The sequence below is a fragment of the Dipodomys spectabilis genome, unplaced genomic scaffold, assembly GCF_019054845.1.
Source record: "Dipodomys spectabilis isolate Male_0828 unplaced genomic scaffold, ASM1905484v1 ptg000023l, whole genome shotgun sequence".
Lineage (NCBI taxonomy): Eukaryota > Metazoa > Chordata > Mammalia > Rodentia > Heteromyidae > Dipodomys > Dipodomys spectabilis.
The window spans coordinates 5,027,002-5,044,321 of record NW_024870700.1 but is presented as its reverse complement, the minus strand read 5'-3'; the positions used below and the strand labels follow the sequence as shown (position 1 = coordinate 5,044,321).

Genomic DNA, 17,320 nt, shown 5'->3' with positions numbered 1-17,320 from the left:
TCAGAGCAGAAAATAGTGGTAAATTGGTATCAAGATGCAGTTTATCTTTTTCTGCCTCTGGAGAAAGCTGCCTCAGAACCAAGGTCATCCAGAGGATCCAAGAGCGAGCAGGGAACAGGGGCCCAGAGAGCAGAAGGGAAAGAAATTGTGTGTAGGAGTGAAGAAGGAGGCCCTGGCAAGGAGGGGTAGAAATAAATAGGACTTTACAGATTTTTAATGTCTAAGTCTGATGATTGAAGAAAGAAAACTTTTTTTTTTTTAATTGAGGGACTGCTCCTGGCCAACTTAAAAAGTTCATACATTCTCTCATAGAACATGCTTTAATCGCCAGTCTCTTCCTCTAGTCCATTTCTCCAGACATAAAATTTGTGCCTGGTCAAACTCTGCCCAGGTCTCTTGACTGCTTTGGGCATTTCTGCTCATCCATCCATTCCCTCATTTCAGAAACACACATTGAGCCGGATGCTAGGCCAGAGATGGAAGCCCAAATTAGAGACAACTGAGTCGCTGCTTTCTGAAGCTCGGAATTTCAAATAAGAACACAGATGGGAACAGATGGGAATGATTCCCCGATACAGCCTACAGTTCATGGCCAAGACCTTCAGACTTTCTCTTGGAGCTATGGTCCCAGTTATTGGGGGAACAGAGAAGAGGGAATAAATAACCCTTTATGGGGGAGGGGGCCTTGGGAGAAAATTTCAGAGAACAAAATCTTGAAGCAGAATTACCACGTAGGAGCTAAACATACTATTAATGTGATATTATCATTAATGACAGTGGTCACCATTATTAAAGGTTTGATTGCAATGCTTGATAAGAAATGTACTCATTACCTTGCCCATGTAATTGTAACCCCTCTGTACAGTATTTTCACAATAAAAAAAGGTTTGATTGATGACACTATATAGCCCTCTACAACTCACTAAGCACATCCTGTGTATGATGTTAATATCATAAAATCCTAAGAAAGCCTGTAAGTTAGGTATTTCTATTCCCATGTTACAGAAATAGGGAAACAATTACTGTAAGACTTATACAAAGGCTGTGTGCCTGTGTCTCATTCCTGTAATCCTAGCTACTCAAGAGGCTGAGATCTGAGGATGTGATTCAAAGCCAGCTCAGGCAGAAACATTCATGAGATTCTTATTGCTAATTAATCTCACACACACACACACACACACACACACACACACACACACACACACACACACACACACACACACGCCAGACATGGAGCTATGGCTCAAGTGTTAGAGTGCTATCCTTGAGAAAATGAAGCTCAGGGACAATGCCCAGACTCTGAGTTCAAGCCCCAGTATAGACACAAACACACACACACAACCCCCGAAAAAAGAGGAAGATCTTAACACTTAAATCCAACTTTAACTGACATTATCCACTGTACTATTTTCGCCACACCTACTTAACATCAGTACACATGAAATAATCCTCAGTTCAATCAAAAGCTCCTAATTTAGGGACACACTAAAGTATAGAGAGAATTGCAATGCCTTCAGCAACAAATAACAAGTAACTAAGCAGGCAAACTCTCAACTGCATGGATTCAGCATTGATCTGAGTTCATATTTGGTAGAAGTGACTCCTCTCCATGTGACAGGAATCCAGGTGGCCCTGAGCTAACCTAGGTTTATGTGGAGGAAATAAGAAAATTAAAACACAGGTCTGTCTTTCCGGGTTTACAATGGCATTGAGGCAAAAAAGAGCAGAAGTTCAGAAAAGAGAGCGAGATTAGGGGCAATGATGGATGGAAGTGCAAGAAGCAGACCTTTCAGCTGCAGAGAGGTAGGATCAGCACTGGCACTGGGCAGTGAACTGGAGCTGAAGTCAGAGAGGCAAGAAGGCAGGCACAGACCCTCCAGCAGGACATAGTGGGTTCAGGTGTCGAATGTTCTAGGTGTCAGGGCAATAGCAGCCTAGCTCAGCTGCAGAAGAGGTTCAGATGTGGAAGTAACAGAAGGTCTGGCAAGAAGAGGTCCAGGCTGATGACAAAGTACAAGAGTGGAAGTTCAGAAATTTGGATTTTCATCTTCTTAGGCTCCAACAAGTCTTTCCAGGCTTTTGCCTGGGGGGAGAAATAGCCTATGCAAGTCTGTGCATTATTTGAGCTTCCATGGACCCTCTCTCCTCCCAGAGGAATGGAGTCCGGCCTCTTGGAGGTCAGTCTCCTCACTCTGTTGAAATTCTAGGCTTCCTCTGAGACAACGATGAAGTGCAAGACTTGTCCAAGAATGGAATTGGAAACATCAGTTTCAGGCCCAGTTTTGTGTTTACAGATGATGATGATGGCAAAGATCAATGATACGATGATGACAAAATAGATTTAAGATTGGCAGGGGATTTTGTCTGGCATCACCAAGCACCTTGGTGGCAGAACTGGCACTGGCTGCCATTCCTGCTTAGCTTGCCCACCCCAAGAGGCAGGCAAGAGGAGACTAAAGATAGTCACAGATGCCCACCGTTGAGGAAATGCTGGAAGGTTCTTGCAGGCAGACCATCACTGCACTGAGCAGGGGCATCTCAGAGGACTCCAGAATGAGCCCTCTCGTATAGCTTTTGAACCATTCATGACAGGGACCTTGGCACTTTTTATTTGGGGTGGGAGGTGGGGTGAGTATCCTAATATGGAGAAGACAGGTCTTTGTGTCTAGAGAGTCTAGAAAATCGATCTTCCCACTGTCCTACTCATCTGCACAAGGTCTAAGTGCAAGCTGGCAAAACAGGCTCAGGCTTCTCTGCTTATGCCCATCAGCATGGTCCAGGTAACATACATGTGGGCAGATAGTGAGGGCTGGGCAGAGTGACTTCACCCCCAGCTCCTTATCTTCTTGGAAAGGTAATAGGAGTAAAAGGGACATTTTCCTTTCTTTCCTTTCTTTTTTTTTTTGTCCATTGGGAGGCTTGGGCGCTGTCCCTCAGCTCTTCAGCTCAAGGCAGTACTCTACCACTCGAGCCACAGCGCCACTTCTGGCTTTTTCTGTTTATGTGTTGCTGATGAATCAAACCCAGGGCCTCAAGCATGCAAGGCAAGCACCCTACCCCTGAGCCACCTTCCCAGCCCCTCCTTTCTTTCCTTTTTTAGTGCCAGTCCTGGGGCACTGTCCCTTCTTTGTGTGTGTGTGTTTAAATTTTTAATTATTAAAGGTGACATACAGAGGGTTACAGATTCATAAGTCAGGTAGGGTGTACATTTCTTTTTGGACAATGTCACCCCTCCCCTCATACTCTCCCAATTTTCCCCTCCCATTCCCACCTATTAATTGTCTTTTTCATTATTTGATTCCCATCTTGCAACTTAAACACTGTCCCTGAGCTTTTGTGCTCAAGGCTAGCACTGTACCACTTGAGCCACAGCTCTACTTGTAGCTTTTTTGGTGGTTCATTGGAGATAAGAGTCCACAGACTTTCCTACCTGGGCTGGCTTTGAGCCATCTTCCTCAGATCTCAGCCTCCTGAATAGCTAGGATTAGAAACCTGAGCCACTAGCACCCAGCTTGTTCCTTAGTTTTTATGGCTCAAGGATTGTACTTTAACCAGTTGAGCCATAACTCCACTTGAGCGTGTGTGTGTGTGTGTGTGTGTGTGTGTGTGTGTGTGTGGTCAACTGGAGAGAGTCTTACAGACTTTCTTACCTGGCCTGGCTTTGAATTGCGATCCTCAGATCGCAGCCTCCTGAGTAGCTAGGATTATAGGCATGAACTACAGATGCACAGCAAGGAGGTAGACTATATGGTGGCTGAGGTAAGAAAGAGAACCACCATCCATTGGCAGTCTCCTCTCCGTCTACCCTGGACTATCTTTCCTCCTCCTCCATTCTTTCTGACATGTGAGTTGCCCTCCTGATACCCACAGGAATCTCTGCCAGTGACAGAAAGGAGATTACAGGCTACATTTCTGCCTCCAAGCTTTCCTCAGGCTGTCAGGAAACAAGTGGAACTAGCTAGTTGTCAGTTCTGGGAAAAGAGAAATCTATGTCTATTGTAGGCCTGAAGCAGCGCCCTGTGTGGCATGCTGGTGTCACCTCTGATCGTCCTTCCTCTTGCTGATGTGCATTTTTATTAATCCCTGAGTGGAAAGCTGGTTGGCCCTCTGTGCCAGGCCATCCGAGGATGGGGATGGGCAAAGATGCAACCAGAGCAGAAAGATGGGATCTATGGATGCTGCGGGCCCAGACACTTTAGTGCCCTAGGGCCACAGGAAGGATGGGAAGTGAAGGCCACATAAAATGGGTCGCACTTCCTCCCTTCTCAGCCTTGACCCTGGCCTTGTCCTTGTGGGCTCTGACAAAAGAAGGGGTGTTGAGACCAACAGCCTGTAGCAGCATCATACTGACACTGCTGGTGACAAGCAAGTGCCCCTCAATATCTTCCAACTGGACTATGAGTGCCGCACACCAAACACTCCTCTTACCTGCCACATCCTGGGCCTTAAGCACTGGGAAAATGAAGTGGTTGAGGCTGGCACTATAAGGCTCCCAGGAATGGGCCTAGATGCCTCTCTAGACACGTCAACCTCAATGTGTCCAGCCGCGGTCTAGTGCTTACAATGGCAAGTGTCTGAATTGATAAGAAATACAAGAAAAAAGAGAGAGCAAAGGAGGAGGAGGGTAGAAAAATAAAATAGCTGGAGTCAGAGGATATAGCACTTGCTGCTGTTTTCCTAAGCAAGCTCCACACTTGCTTCTTTTTGTGGTACTAAAGATCAATCCCAGGAATTCTCTGCATGCTAGGCTAGACCTTTACCACTTGATCATAATCCCAGCATGCGCTTGACTTCCCCAAGCCTCCTACATATGCTGGTCCTCTGTGAACCCCAAATTTACAAAGATCCAGAGTCTCTGCCCAGGAGGAGGTTGCATTTAGAAAAGAGAAGGCAGACGTCTAAGATAACCATAGCTCCAGATGCAAGGTGACACAAACATCCAGAGAATGACAAACAGCACTTGCTTGGAAACACAGAAATGGGGGGGAAAATGGCTTCTGGCTATGAAGGTAGCCCTGCCAGGTCATTGAAGCTGAATAGTGAAGAAGGGCTACTAAGGTCTTGTCAGGTAGGAAGGCAGAATTGGAGCCTTAGTGGGAAGCTGTGGCCAGGTATGGAGAATGGAAAGGAAAAGGTGTGTTTTCATAAAAGAAGTACAGTGGAAGATAAGTCTAGAAAGACTGAGAGACATCCAGAAGGTTGTACTTGCTCTAAGGCAGTTAACAATGTTGGTGAGTACCTTCTGTGAGCAACGAGCTCCTGAAAGTCCTGGAGAAGGTGGTGAGCCCGCTGTGAGCTGGTGAAGCGCAGTGAGTGCTGTTGCTGTTCTGGCTGCATCTGGCAGGCACCAGGGTCCTCAGTGAGTGGGGATAAAGTCCCCCGCTCGGATGCACTGAGGGGTCGATGGGATGGATGAAGAGGAACTGAGATCCTGACTGGTAGGGTCCCTGGTTAGGTTGTTTCAAGGGGTTGGAAAAGAAAGACCTCTTGGGCTGGGAAGGTGGCTCAGTGGTAGAGCGCTTGCCTTGCATGCATGAGGCCCTGGGTTCGATTCCTCAGTACCACATAAGCAAAAAGAAAAAAGCCAGAAGTGGTGCTGGGGCTCAAGTGGTAGAGCGCTAGCCTTGAGCTGAAGAGTTGAGGGACAGCGCCCAGGCCCAGAGTTCAGGCCCCACGACCAGACCCCCCCCCCAAAAAAAAAAGAAAGAAAAGAAAGACCTCTTCAGCCCTGACTAGAAAGAGAGGAAAGCCAGGTACTAGTGGCTCACGCCTGTAATCTAGCTACCCAGGAGGCTGAGATCTGAGGATCAACGTTGGAAGCCCACCCAAGCAGAAAAGTCCGTGACAATAAACTACTCAGAAAAGCCAGAAGTGACACTGTGGCTCGAGTGGTAGAGCACTAACCTTGAACAAAAAGAGCTCAGAGATAGCACCCAGGCCCTCTGAGAGAAAGAGGGAGGGGGGAGGGAGGGAAGGAGGAAAGAAGGAAGGAAGGAAGGAAGGAAGGAAGGAAGGAAGGAAGGAAGGAAGGAAGGAAGGAAGGAAGGAAGGAGAAAAGAGACAGTGGTGGTAAAAATTAGGTGAGGGCTTGGAGGAAGTAGAGATCAGAAACATGTCCTGAGTTTGCAGTCTGCATGGCCAGAGACCTGTGAATTGTCACAGAGTTTAAGGACAAAGTCATCATGAAGGGGGAGCAGTGTACGAGGAGAAATGACACAGGAATAACCCGGTTCTCACTGTGCCTACTCATTCCATTGGTTTGATCTCTTGGGTTCTTCTGTGTGGCTGTCCCAGATCAGACAATCCAGAGAGCATTTGCTCATAGCTACCTGTCCACCCCTGGAAAGTCTTTCAGCTAATGCTTCCTCGGTACCCCAGCTTCCTCGGTCCTGCCGCTGGGAATTTAGACCTCCCTTAGAACCTCAGATACTAACTTTCTACCACCCTCACCTCTGCAGCAGTTTGCACACACAGACACACACAGAGATACACACATACACACACACACACACGTGGTGCTCACATGCACACTTGAGGCTCAGGCAAACATCTACATTTCCACCTCTTCCATGCCACTCCTACCCTGGCTACTGCTTAGCTCCTCCTGTTGTCATGTCACTAGTTAATTACATTCTTTACTAAGGTGTAAATGTGTTTTTACAAGGAGAGTAAGATGGTGTTAACTAGGAAGGAGCTGTTAATGTTAAAGATGCATTTCCCTCTGGTGCAGGGCTGGGACTCTTGGCTGGTGATGTTGTCCAATGCTGCCCCCCAAAGTACAACTGAGATGGGGAGCAGACCCCTCTTCCTGCCACCCTGCCATCCTGACTTGTTGGAGTCAAATTAGCAACACATCCTCAAGGGAAAGGGGGGGACTGTTAGGAGGTATGTAGCTTTGTCTCTCATACCAGGGCTGGCCACTCGGACTGTAGTGCACACGCCTTGCTTCTTTTCAAATACTGAGAAAATAAAATTAATACCCTTTAACCTAAAGCTCAATCCAAATGTCATGTGGTCAAAACCACTGTTAGGCTGCAGGTTGTCTTTCCCTGCTTTTTGATCCCTTCCTTTCCCAGCTCTTCTCCCCTGCTGCCCACAGGTGGCTTCCGATCCCACCCCAATGCTGTCCCTGCAGACCCCCTAGCCAAGCCTGTCATTCGCATCAGCCGCTGCCCCTTCCTCTAACTTCCCCAGAGTCCTGGAACAGGTGTCTGCCGCTTTTCCTAGGGCCCATGATCACTCCCAGAGACAGGCCGCAGCACACTTGGACCCAGGAGAGCATGCAGGCAACAACAGAGTTCTTCAACCTGTGATGAGATTTGGCTCCAGATGAACCCGGGGCAGGGAGGGGTGGGGGCGGGTGGAGAGGGGGGAGAAGCCTCAGCAAGCACACTGAGGAGACAGAGTTGACTGGTAAATATGGTAGGGATAGGTATAGAGGAAATAGCACCCATCCCTTCTAGAATAGAATATATCCCAGGGAGGAAGAGAAGAGTGAGTGAACAGAGCCGGGAGTCCTTTGTGTCTGATGGGGACTGCTCTTCCTTTCCACGCAGGTGCTCTGGTTCCCGGGGATAGGAAGCCTTTCTAGTTCAGCTGGAAGTGAGAAAAGGGGTGTAAGCCCCCACCCCCCACGAAGAGGATCCCAGAGACGACGGGATCACCCAACAGTAAGGACTCCTTTTCTGTTCTTGAACACCTTAGGCCGATCCCCTGGGCAGTACGCCTTTTGCCTTGAGGGTTTGCTGACCACCTGCGCTGTATCAGCGCAGCATAGACAGCCTGAGACAGCAAATGCCAGGTGGGTTTTTCATGTCTTTGTGTTACATTCTTAGCTTAGGGACAAGGGCTGTGTTTCGTCCCTGTGTACTCAGCTTTCGTGTTCTGTGAGCAAGGAGTTGTTGTTACGGAGAGAAGGGTATTATGTACATTTGTGATGATGATCACAACTCTCTAAAACAATTGTTCTCACCTGAGTGTTAACTAGGGGGTGTTGGTGACAAATGCAATTCCTGGACCCCACAGCCAGAGACTCTGATTCTGTGTGCTGAGGTGAAGGCCTACAAATTTGTACCCCAGTGATTTCTGATGCACACTGAAGGTACTCTGGCCAGGTGTTCATCAGTAGATGAACTAGGAGAAATAGGTCCTTTGATTATGGATCAGAGAATCTCATATGACTCTATCAGATTTGGGTAGTTGGTTGGATTTTTAGCAGTTCTAGGGATTGAACTCAGGGCCCAGGCTTGCTAAGCAGTTGAACCACATCCCTCACCCTTTTTGCTTTGCTATTTTTCAAACAGGGCCTTTGCTTTGTGCCTGATTGGCCTGGATTGTGATCCTCTTACTTATGTTTAGCAGTGATGAGAGGCTTGTCCCACTAAGCCCAGCCTTTTATAGGTTGAGATGAGGCCTCTTTGTTTTTGTTGCTGTTGTTGTTTTAGTTTTTGATGTTTTTAGTTTGCTTGTTGTGGCCTCATACCTCAGCCCTCCTGATTTCCACCACCAGGTAACTATGATTAGAACTCTAAGCCATCATGCTCAACGGGCTTGTTGGCTTTTGTATTTTCTTAAGTAACTTCATTTTGTCATAGGGGCAAATACCTGTATGGCAGGGATTTAGATACGTAATTTTTAGAAACAACTTTTTTCTTTTCTTTTTTTTTTTGGTTGTCAGTCGTGGGGCTTGAACACTGGGCCTGGGCACTGTCCCTCAGCTCTTCTGCTCAAAGCTAGTGCTGTATCAACTCTGTTTTCTCTCTCTCTCTCTCTCTCTCTCTCTCTCTTTGTGCTGGTACTCAAGCTTGAACTCAGGGCCTTGTACTCTTGCTTGCTTTTTTGCTCAAGGCTCGCACTCTACCACTTGAATCACAGTTCCGGCTCTTTGCTGAGGCAAGTGTCTCAGGATTTTTCATGTCCAGGCTGGCTTCAAACCACGATTCTCAGGTATCAGCTTCCTGATTAGCTAGGAGCCACCCAGCACCTCACTCCCTGTGGTTGTTGTTTTATTTTGCTTTTTGTTTTTGCCTTTTCTTTTTTAATGCTATTGTAAGGGTTGGATCTCTTACAAAGAGATCAAGCCCCAACTCGAAGGACCTTGTCCAGGATTTTGTAAATGTCCTTGATGTCTTTGGGACAGGGTGACCTTACAGGAAATCGGCAGTAATCGTTGCCAAATTCCTCGCAATCCTTGCAGAGAGGGAGAGGGAGAGAGAGCAACACAGGTGAAAGTTCCACTCCAGCTTTCCAAAGCAGGTAGCTGGTAGAGTCACTTCCTGTCTGGGGAGCTGTGTGTCATCGCTGTAGTGAAGGTTAGGCTGGCTCCTCCTCCTTGAAGGAAAGCCATCCATTGTTGATTGGGCCACTCCACCCCAGGGACAGGATGACCTTAATCATTTGGAGCCTGTGCACAATGATACTGCAGGCAGTTCACTGCCCATGTGGCAGGCTGGGAGAGCAAGTAAAACAAGAAAGTATGGGCAAGGCTTCCACAATTGCACAACCAGTACCGAGTATGTTCAAGGGCAGTGGAGAGGAACCAATTCTCATCCTATGGCCTTTTCAGGAGAACCTTACTCTCTCCAGGTAAAGACTGTGGTTTCTGGGTCCCCCCCCACACCCCACTATTACCTAGGGGGTACGATAGGGGTGGACAACTCCTACCTTCCACACTGGAGGTGTCTCTCTGGAGAATAGAATGGTTTTATGGGTTAGACAGAAGCAAGATCAAATATTATCCCCTCCTGTGGCCCGCTGCACTCCACAAGATGTACACACCCACTGACCATGGGCTGTGGTTCAAAGTGAGTGGCAAGCAGCATGTCTGTCCTGGGGACTTAGTACAGCTGACACTATTCCTTGGATGGATGGATGGATGCAACTGGCAAGGACAATTTTTGCAGCTAATGCTGGAAGTGTGGCAATCAGAAAAGCCGCCAGCTGTCTCACTTCAATTCTTAGCGCTCTCTCTCTCTCTTTTTAAAAAACTCGTTTTGCTTACATAATCCACCCCCTTTTTTATTTTCTAATTCTCTCCTTGCAAGGCTGGCACCAGAGGGGAAGGGCTGGGGTGGAGGGGGTAGCAATTACACATCAGTTTGGGGAGCATTTACATTTTGCAATTACAATTTAAAAATAAGTCTCGTTAATGATCTCCACGTGTAAACGACAAACCTTAACTGACATACATATTCTCTCGGGTCTGCCTGCCTGCCTGCCTGCCTCCCTTCCACAAGGCAGAGGCTCAGTGGAGGCAGAAGCTCCCAGCGAGACACAGGAAGGGGCTGGGGCCAGCTCACAGCTGAGGGGTGGTCAGGACCATTAAGGGGCCTTTGAGGATGCTTAGAGCATGGAGATGGGACTGAAGATGTGGAAAACAAAAACTCTGGGCTCCAGCGTCTCTCCTCTTCCTGAGCCCCAGCGAAGCTAGTTGGTGTTTTCTGGAGGCCCAGTGAAGGTACAGGGATATGGAAAAAGAGAAGCCCCTCCCTGAGCTGGTAATACCCTCCCAGGTGAAAATTTTGAAGTCCTATTGGGCAAGAGAGTCTTAGTTCCCACAAACCAATCAAAGCACCCCAGATTCTGCAAAGGAACCAATTCTTCATTCAAGGTTCAGGGAGAAAGCAAGTATGCGTTGTTTGCCCATTTGGAAAAAACATTTCTCTTCTTACCAAGGAGTTAGCCTACGCTTAATGACACCCTCTGCTTCCTGCCTGAATTCAGACCAGCCTTGGTTCAGAGTCTAGCTCTGCCATTTGCTGGCTGTGGAATTTGAGCAAGTACTAGAACTTGGGTTTTCCACTATAGTGAGAGACAGATATAGAGACAGACAGACCGAGAGAGACAGAGAGACAGAGAGGTTCTGGGACTTGAACTCAGGGCCTGGGCACTCTCACTTAGCCTTTTCTCTGAAGGCTGGTATTCTTCTATCACTTGAGCTACAGCCCCACTTCCAGCTTTGGGGGAGTTGTTGGAGATAACAGTCTGACTGACTTTTCTACTGGGTTGGCTTTGAACCTAGATCCTCACATCTAGGACTGTATGCACCCAGCAACTTTCTTTTCTGAAAAACAGTATCACTGTGTAGTCCAGGCTAGCCTTGAACTCATGATTCTCCTTTGGCTCCTCACAAGAACTAGAATGGTCACAGGCATGTGATAACATGTCCAGCCCATCATAACCTTTATGTAAGTGAGATAATCATGGTTTCCTCACAGGGCTTCTGTGACAATGACCTCACACAAAATCTAGCACATGAGAAGTGCTTAGAAAAGTCCAACTCCTGTCCCAGGCCAGCTCAGCAGCCCCAAGTTGCCTTTGCTTATGCTAATCAATAAAGCTGTTTCTTTCTATCTACAATGAACACTAAGCACAGGGGTCTGTGTGCTCTCTCCAGGTTTCCCTTCCAAGTCCAGTCCCTCCTCACCACTACTCCCCACAGGATAGAACTTTTCTCAGGATTCCCCATGGAAACTGACATAGTTATATAGTTATAATAGTATAATATTATACTATTATATATAGCATATGTATGAGATATATATGTATATGTATATATGAGCTATATAATTAGCCATTATTCATTATATAATCATATAATATAGTTACATCCATTATATGTTATATATATTATAGTCATATATTATATCATTATTATATAAATATAATGATCATTATATATCGTTATATCATATAATAATGATATAATATATAATATAAATATTATTTATATGGTTAATTAATATTGTTAATATTAATAGATAATATAATTATAATATAATAAAATAACATAATGTATAGTTATGTAGCATATGATATATGTTATATATATTAACACATATATTATGACATATAATTATATAATGACTATTATCTATAATATATTATGTCATTATATATTACATAATTATTATATATATAACTATATATAATATATTGTGTCATAATATATAATATAATATATATTATATGTCATATGTATTATATATGATATATGTGTTGTATATTATATATATTATATGTATTATATATACTATATGTATTATATATTACATATATTATATATATTATGTCATGATATATAATATATATTTATATTATATATAATATAATATATTGTATATTATATATTATAATATATTACATGTATTGTATAATATATATTGTATATTATATATAATATATTATATTATATTATAATGTAATATACATAAAATATTGTATAATGTACATTATCTATAATATATTATGACATAACATTATAGATAATATGCATTATATAATATATAATATAATTATTATTATATATGTTATATACGATATTATATCAAGTAATATAGTGATAGTATTGGTATTTACATTCTTTGTTCCAATTTAGAAACTTTATATTCTGTTGTTTCTATCTCCGGACCATCACTAGAGGTTGATTAGAAAATGGAAATGCACTACAAGGCATTTCACACCCACTGAGGTATGAAAATACTGCTCAGCCAGAGAGCCGCATAGTGTGACTGGCTGTAGGCAGGAGATGGATCCCAAGCCAGTGCAAGCCTGAGGCGCACCATGGTGTTGAGACCCCTCGCCTGCCCTCTGCATTTCCCCTTCCATTGGGCACACTGAGCTGCAGCTCTTTCTTGTGTACATATTGCCCTCCTCCTGCATTTCCCTATAGCACCAGGTTTGTTTTGCTGGAATACCACCTCTAGGTATCTTTTATAATGATGAGAAATACACAGAGTGTTCACTTTTCTAACAGTGACTTTTTTTGTCTTCACACTTGGCTGATGATCTAAATGCAAAATCCCAGGTTCAAAACCTTTTCCTGGAGTTCACAACCTTTCCCATTTTAGGCAAATACTCTTAGCACTCAACTCCTACCCCAACTCTGTCTCACTGTTCCCTTGCCTCCTCATTTCCCATCATGCAATGAGGAGCCATAGGAACTTTCCGTTTCTTTCTATTCTCTCTCTCTCTCTCTCTCTCTCTCTCTCTCTTGTCAGTCATGTGGCTTGAACTCTGGACACACCACTTCCAGTTTTCTAGTGGTTTTATTGGAGGTAAGAGTCTTACGGACTTTCCTGCCCGGATGGCTTTGAACCATGATCCTCAGATCTCAGCCTCCTGAGTAGCTAAGATTAAAGCTGTGAGCCACCAGCTCCTGGCTCTATTTTCTCTTTAAAGCTCTGAAAATTCACCACTGTTTGCTATTGTAGACTTACAGTGTCTCTTTCTTTTCATTTTTCTTTCCTTGGGATCCTCTTAAATCGAAAGCCACCTATCAGCCAGGCAGAGTACCACAGGCCATGCCTGGCATCCCAGCTTCTTAGGAGGCATAACTAAGGAGATCTTTCCAAGACCAGGCCCAGGCTAAAAGCATGAGATCCTATCTGGGGGGGAATACACACACACATACACACACACACACACACACACACACACACACACACACACACACCACCTAAAAGCAAAAAAAGAGCTTTGGGCCTGGTTCATATGGAAGAGCAAGACCCCAATACTACCAAGTAAATAGTCACGTGTTTGACTGCAGACCAGGAGAGTTTTCATTTTCATTTCTCCTCTATAGTGTCTATTTTCTCCTTGAGGAGCTGTTAACTTCTGTGTGCACAGCACCCGAAAACTGATCAGAAGTGGCTACGTAGAACCTGCCTATCACCAACATTGCTGCATGGCCTAGAACAAGTTTCCCCATGGGTCCAGGAAAACATCAGATCTCATGACTACTCAGGGCCCTTCCTGTGCTACTGGCTCTCTGATGGTGGTCTGAGAGGCTTAGATCCATTGTGGATTGTTCCCGAGACCCTCCCATCTCTCTAGCATCTGTACCTGCGTTGGGGACCACTCTCTTCAACCTCCTCAGTCATGCGGCAATGAGCTTCCTTAATGCTTCTTCTCGCTCTGCCTACCCTACACTTCTCAGTTCACATGCACACATAGCTTTTGTTAGAGAAATAATCTTGATGATCAGAGTGTTTCACAAGTAAAACCTTTTTATGAGCTCCAGGACAAGGAGACCACAGTCTGTTTTTCCCAGTGTCCCAAAGCAGAGCTTCTGACTGCAGACAGGCCCTAAGAGAAAAGAAAACACAGAGAGGCCTGCAAATAGCAGAGATCTGCCCCAGCCTTGGCAAGCTGGTATCCTAGTGGGATTGACTTCTTCTAACCCTGGTGACATCTCCCAAGCAGTGTTCCTGTCAGCCAACATTAGTCTGTTGTAGATAGAAATGCTAGATCTAGAAGTCAAGATTCTGCCTTGCTTTTCCCTGAGCAGCCTGACCCTGGAAGATTAGGAGAAACAAATGTTCAGGTCCCAGGAGGTGAGTACCTCTTCTCAGTCAGAGCATCCTAATTGGTCCATTGTGCCAAACTCTCTTCTCTTCTTTTTCTTCCACCTCCTGGTCCTTGCATTGGCATGACCTACAGGAAAAATAGAGGTACAGTGTTGAATGTCAAGTCCACAAAGGTTCTGTGCTGAAGGCCAGGCTCCTTGTTTTCTACCCAACACCATAATAACAGGAAATGAGCTCTTGCAACAGGATTAAGTGATACTACTCAGACAAGTTGCTAGCATTCATTCAAAGATTCTGGCTGCTACCTGGACGCTTAGGTGGCTCACACCTGTAATCCTAGCTACTCAGGAGGCTGAGACCTGAGGATCGAGGTTCAAAGCCAGCACAGCAGCAAAGTCAGTGAGACTCTTACCTCCAATGAAGTACCAAAAAGCAGAACGTGGAGCTGTGGCAGCTGAGAGGGTAGTAGCCTTGAACAGAAAAAGCTAAAGGACAGAACCAGGTCTGGAGTTCAAGCCCCAGTACCAGCACACAAGCATGCAGGCACATAAGTACACCGGCACTCTCTTCTCTCTCTCTCTCTCTCTCTCTCTCTCTCTCTCTCTCTCTCTCTCTCTCTCTCTCTCTCACACACACACACACACACACACACACACACACACACACACGCAGATTCTCTTCCCATGGCTAGCGGTGGTTGAGTGAGGGCTGGTCAGAAGCAGCCAAGAGCCAGTGGGAGGTAGAACACAGCTCTGGTGCCCTTGTCCTTCTGCCTGATGACTGCCTGCTTTGGAGGCTGGATGTAATAATACCATTGATGACCTGTAAAGATGGCTTCCTTGGTTGTGGCCTGCTGCCCTCAGTCTGTCTTAGCTGGGAGAAGATCAGGAAGTGTCAAAAAATAAAATAAAATAAAGGTGGCTAGGAGCTAGGCACCAGTGTGGCTCACACCTGTAATCCTAACTGCTCAGGAAGCTGAGATCTGAGAATCATGATTCAAAGCCAGTCCCAGGCAAGAAAGTCCATGAGACTCTTGTCTCCAATTAACTACCAGAAGGGGAACCATGGCTCAAATGGTAGAGTGCCAGCCCTGAGTGGAAAAAACTAAGGGAAGTGCCTAGGCTCTGAGTTCAAGCCCCAGTAACAGCACCAAAAACAACAACAACAAAAAGTGATCAGCAAAAGGCTTCTGCAAAAAGGAAGAGTGCTCTGATTTTGGGGGGAGGGGGGCAGGGGGGGGGGTTGGGACTAGTATTTCTCAACCGGACTTTCCAAAGGGAGTGCCAGGTGCCTCTTTGCCTGTGAGTCATGGACGGATTTCATTCTAGGACAAGGACTTCTTTGCAGCTGTGGGTGGTCTCTAGGCAGCCATGGGTGGAGTGAGGAAAGAAAGCCAAGTGGAGCGCGTCATAGAGAGCAGGCTGGCTGTACAATCCCCCTCGCTCATGTCACCTGAGACCCGCAGTCCAGGCTAAGGAGGAGGAGGAGATGCTGATAGAAGCTGGTCAGTATGAGTTAGCCCTGGCTTTGAGCAGTGGAGGTCGAGGTCAAGGTCAAGGATGAGCATCCTTGGTTTCATACGTGTCCCATTCAGTCCCAAAGTTCTTCCCAGAGAGCTAGAACGCAAGATCCAGTTGCCAATTATACACCACTTTGGGAGATGAAATCTTTGATCATATATATCAGGTGATGCTTATTCTTTTCTTTCTTTCTTTCCTTCCTTCCTTCCTTCCTTCCTTCCTTCCTTCTTTCCTTCCCTCCCTCCCTCCCTCCCTCCCTCCCTCCCTCCCTTCCTTCCTTCCTTCCTTCCTTCCTTCCTCTCTGTCTCTTGTCTCTGTCTCTCTGTGTCTGTATCTGTGTCTGTCTGTCTGTCTGTCTGTCTCTCTCTCTCTCTCTCTCTCTCTGTCTCTCTCTTTCTTTCTCTCTCTCTTTCTCTGTCAGTCATGGGTCTTGACCTCAGGGCCTGGGTGCTATCCCTGAGCTTCTGTGCTACCACTTTGAACCACAGTTGAACCACAGTTCGAACCACAGTTCCACTTCTGGTTTTTTGGTGGTTAGGTGGAGATAAGAGTCTTACAGACTTAGCTGTCCAGGCTGATTTCAAACCATGATCCTCAGATCTCAGCCTCCTGAGTAGCTAGGATTACAGGCGTGAGCCACCAGCACCCAGCACATGCTTACTCTCTAATGTTAGTCTTTCCCTTCTCAGCTGAGCATACAGTCCGCTGATTCTGTGACAGAGGCTTAAGATTTGCCACATTTAACACACTCTGTTTTTTCTATCTTTGTCTGGCTCTTAGGCCTACAAGTCCCCCTACTTATCATTGGGATCAGTATTTTAATTTTTCGATCTCCTACTCCCTCATTCTATAAATGACAAGAGAAAAATATAATAAAATAATTGCATAAATAGGCAACATGGCTACTCCAGCATATGGCTGAACCAACAAACAGGACCTGTAGTAATGAAGCAAGCCCCACTCTGGGCACATGTGGAATGCAATTATGGTTTCCACAAAATAGTTCTTAAGAATGTGGGACATGCAACCGTCCAAAGACAGTCCATGTTAGGGGACTCAAGTCCAAACTTTCCAACTTGTTTTTATAATTAATCATGCCTTCTCTGTACTTCTCTAGTTTCTAGGGGTCTCATGCCTCCTCTGGTGTTTCCCACTCTCATTCCTAGACATTCAGACTGTGTGATCAGACTGTGTATAATCTGGAAACTCTCACTAGGCCTCAGTTTTTCTCATCCAGGAATAGGAGCGATCACAATGCAGATTCCATAGGGACATTGAGAAGAATAAGAAAAGTTATCTGTATAATGTCAGTTTTTATTCATTCTATATTATTGCTTCACTCCTAATCAAAATCCACTCCGGGGAAGGAGACTAACAAACTGTTCTTACTGAGATCTAAGTAGCAGCTGGGATTTATAGAGTTATCCTTCCCGGATTTATTTGTTTTGCATTTCAACAGTGAGCCAAAGAAATTGAATTGTAACTGTGCAGGTA

At 45.4% G+C, this 17,320-nt stretch overlaps 1 protein-coding gene across 2 annotated transcripts in view; it reads left to right on the top strand.

Moving 5' to 3' along the window:
• Pknox2 (PBX/knotted 1 homeobox 2) overlaps nt 1–17,320 on the top strand; it is a 200,702-nt gene that overhangs the window by 94,140 nt on the left and 89,242 nt on the right. For both annotated transcript variants that reach the window (XM_042674890.1, XM_042674889.1), the window contains exon 2: nt 7,557–7,670. The gene's annotated coding sequence lies outside the window, so the exon portion shown is untranslated. The remainder of the gene's footprint in view (nt 1–7,556; nt 7,671–17,320) is intronic.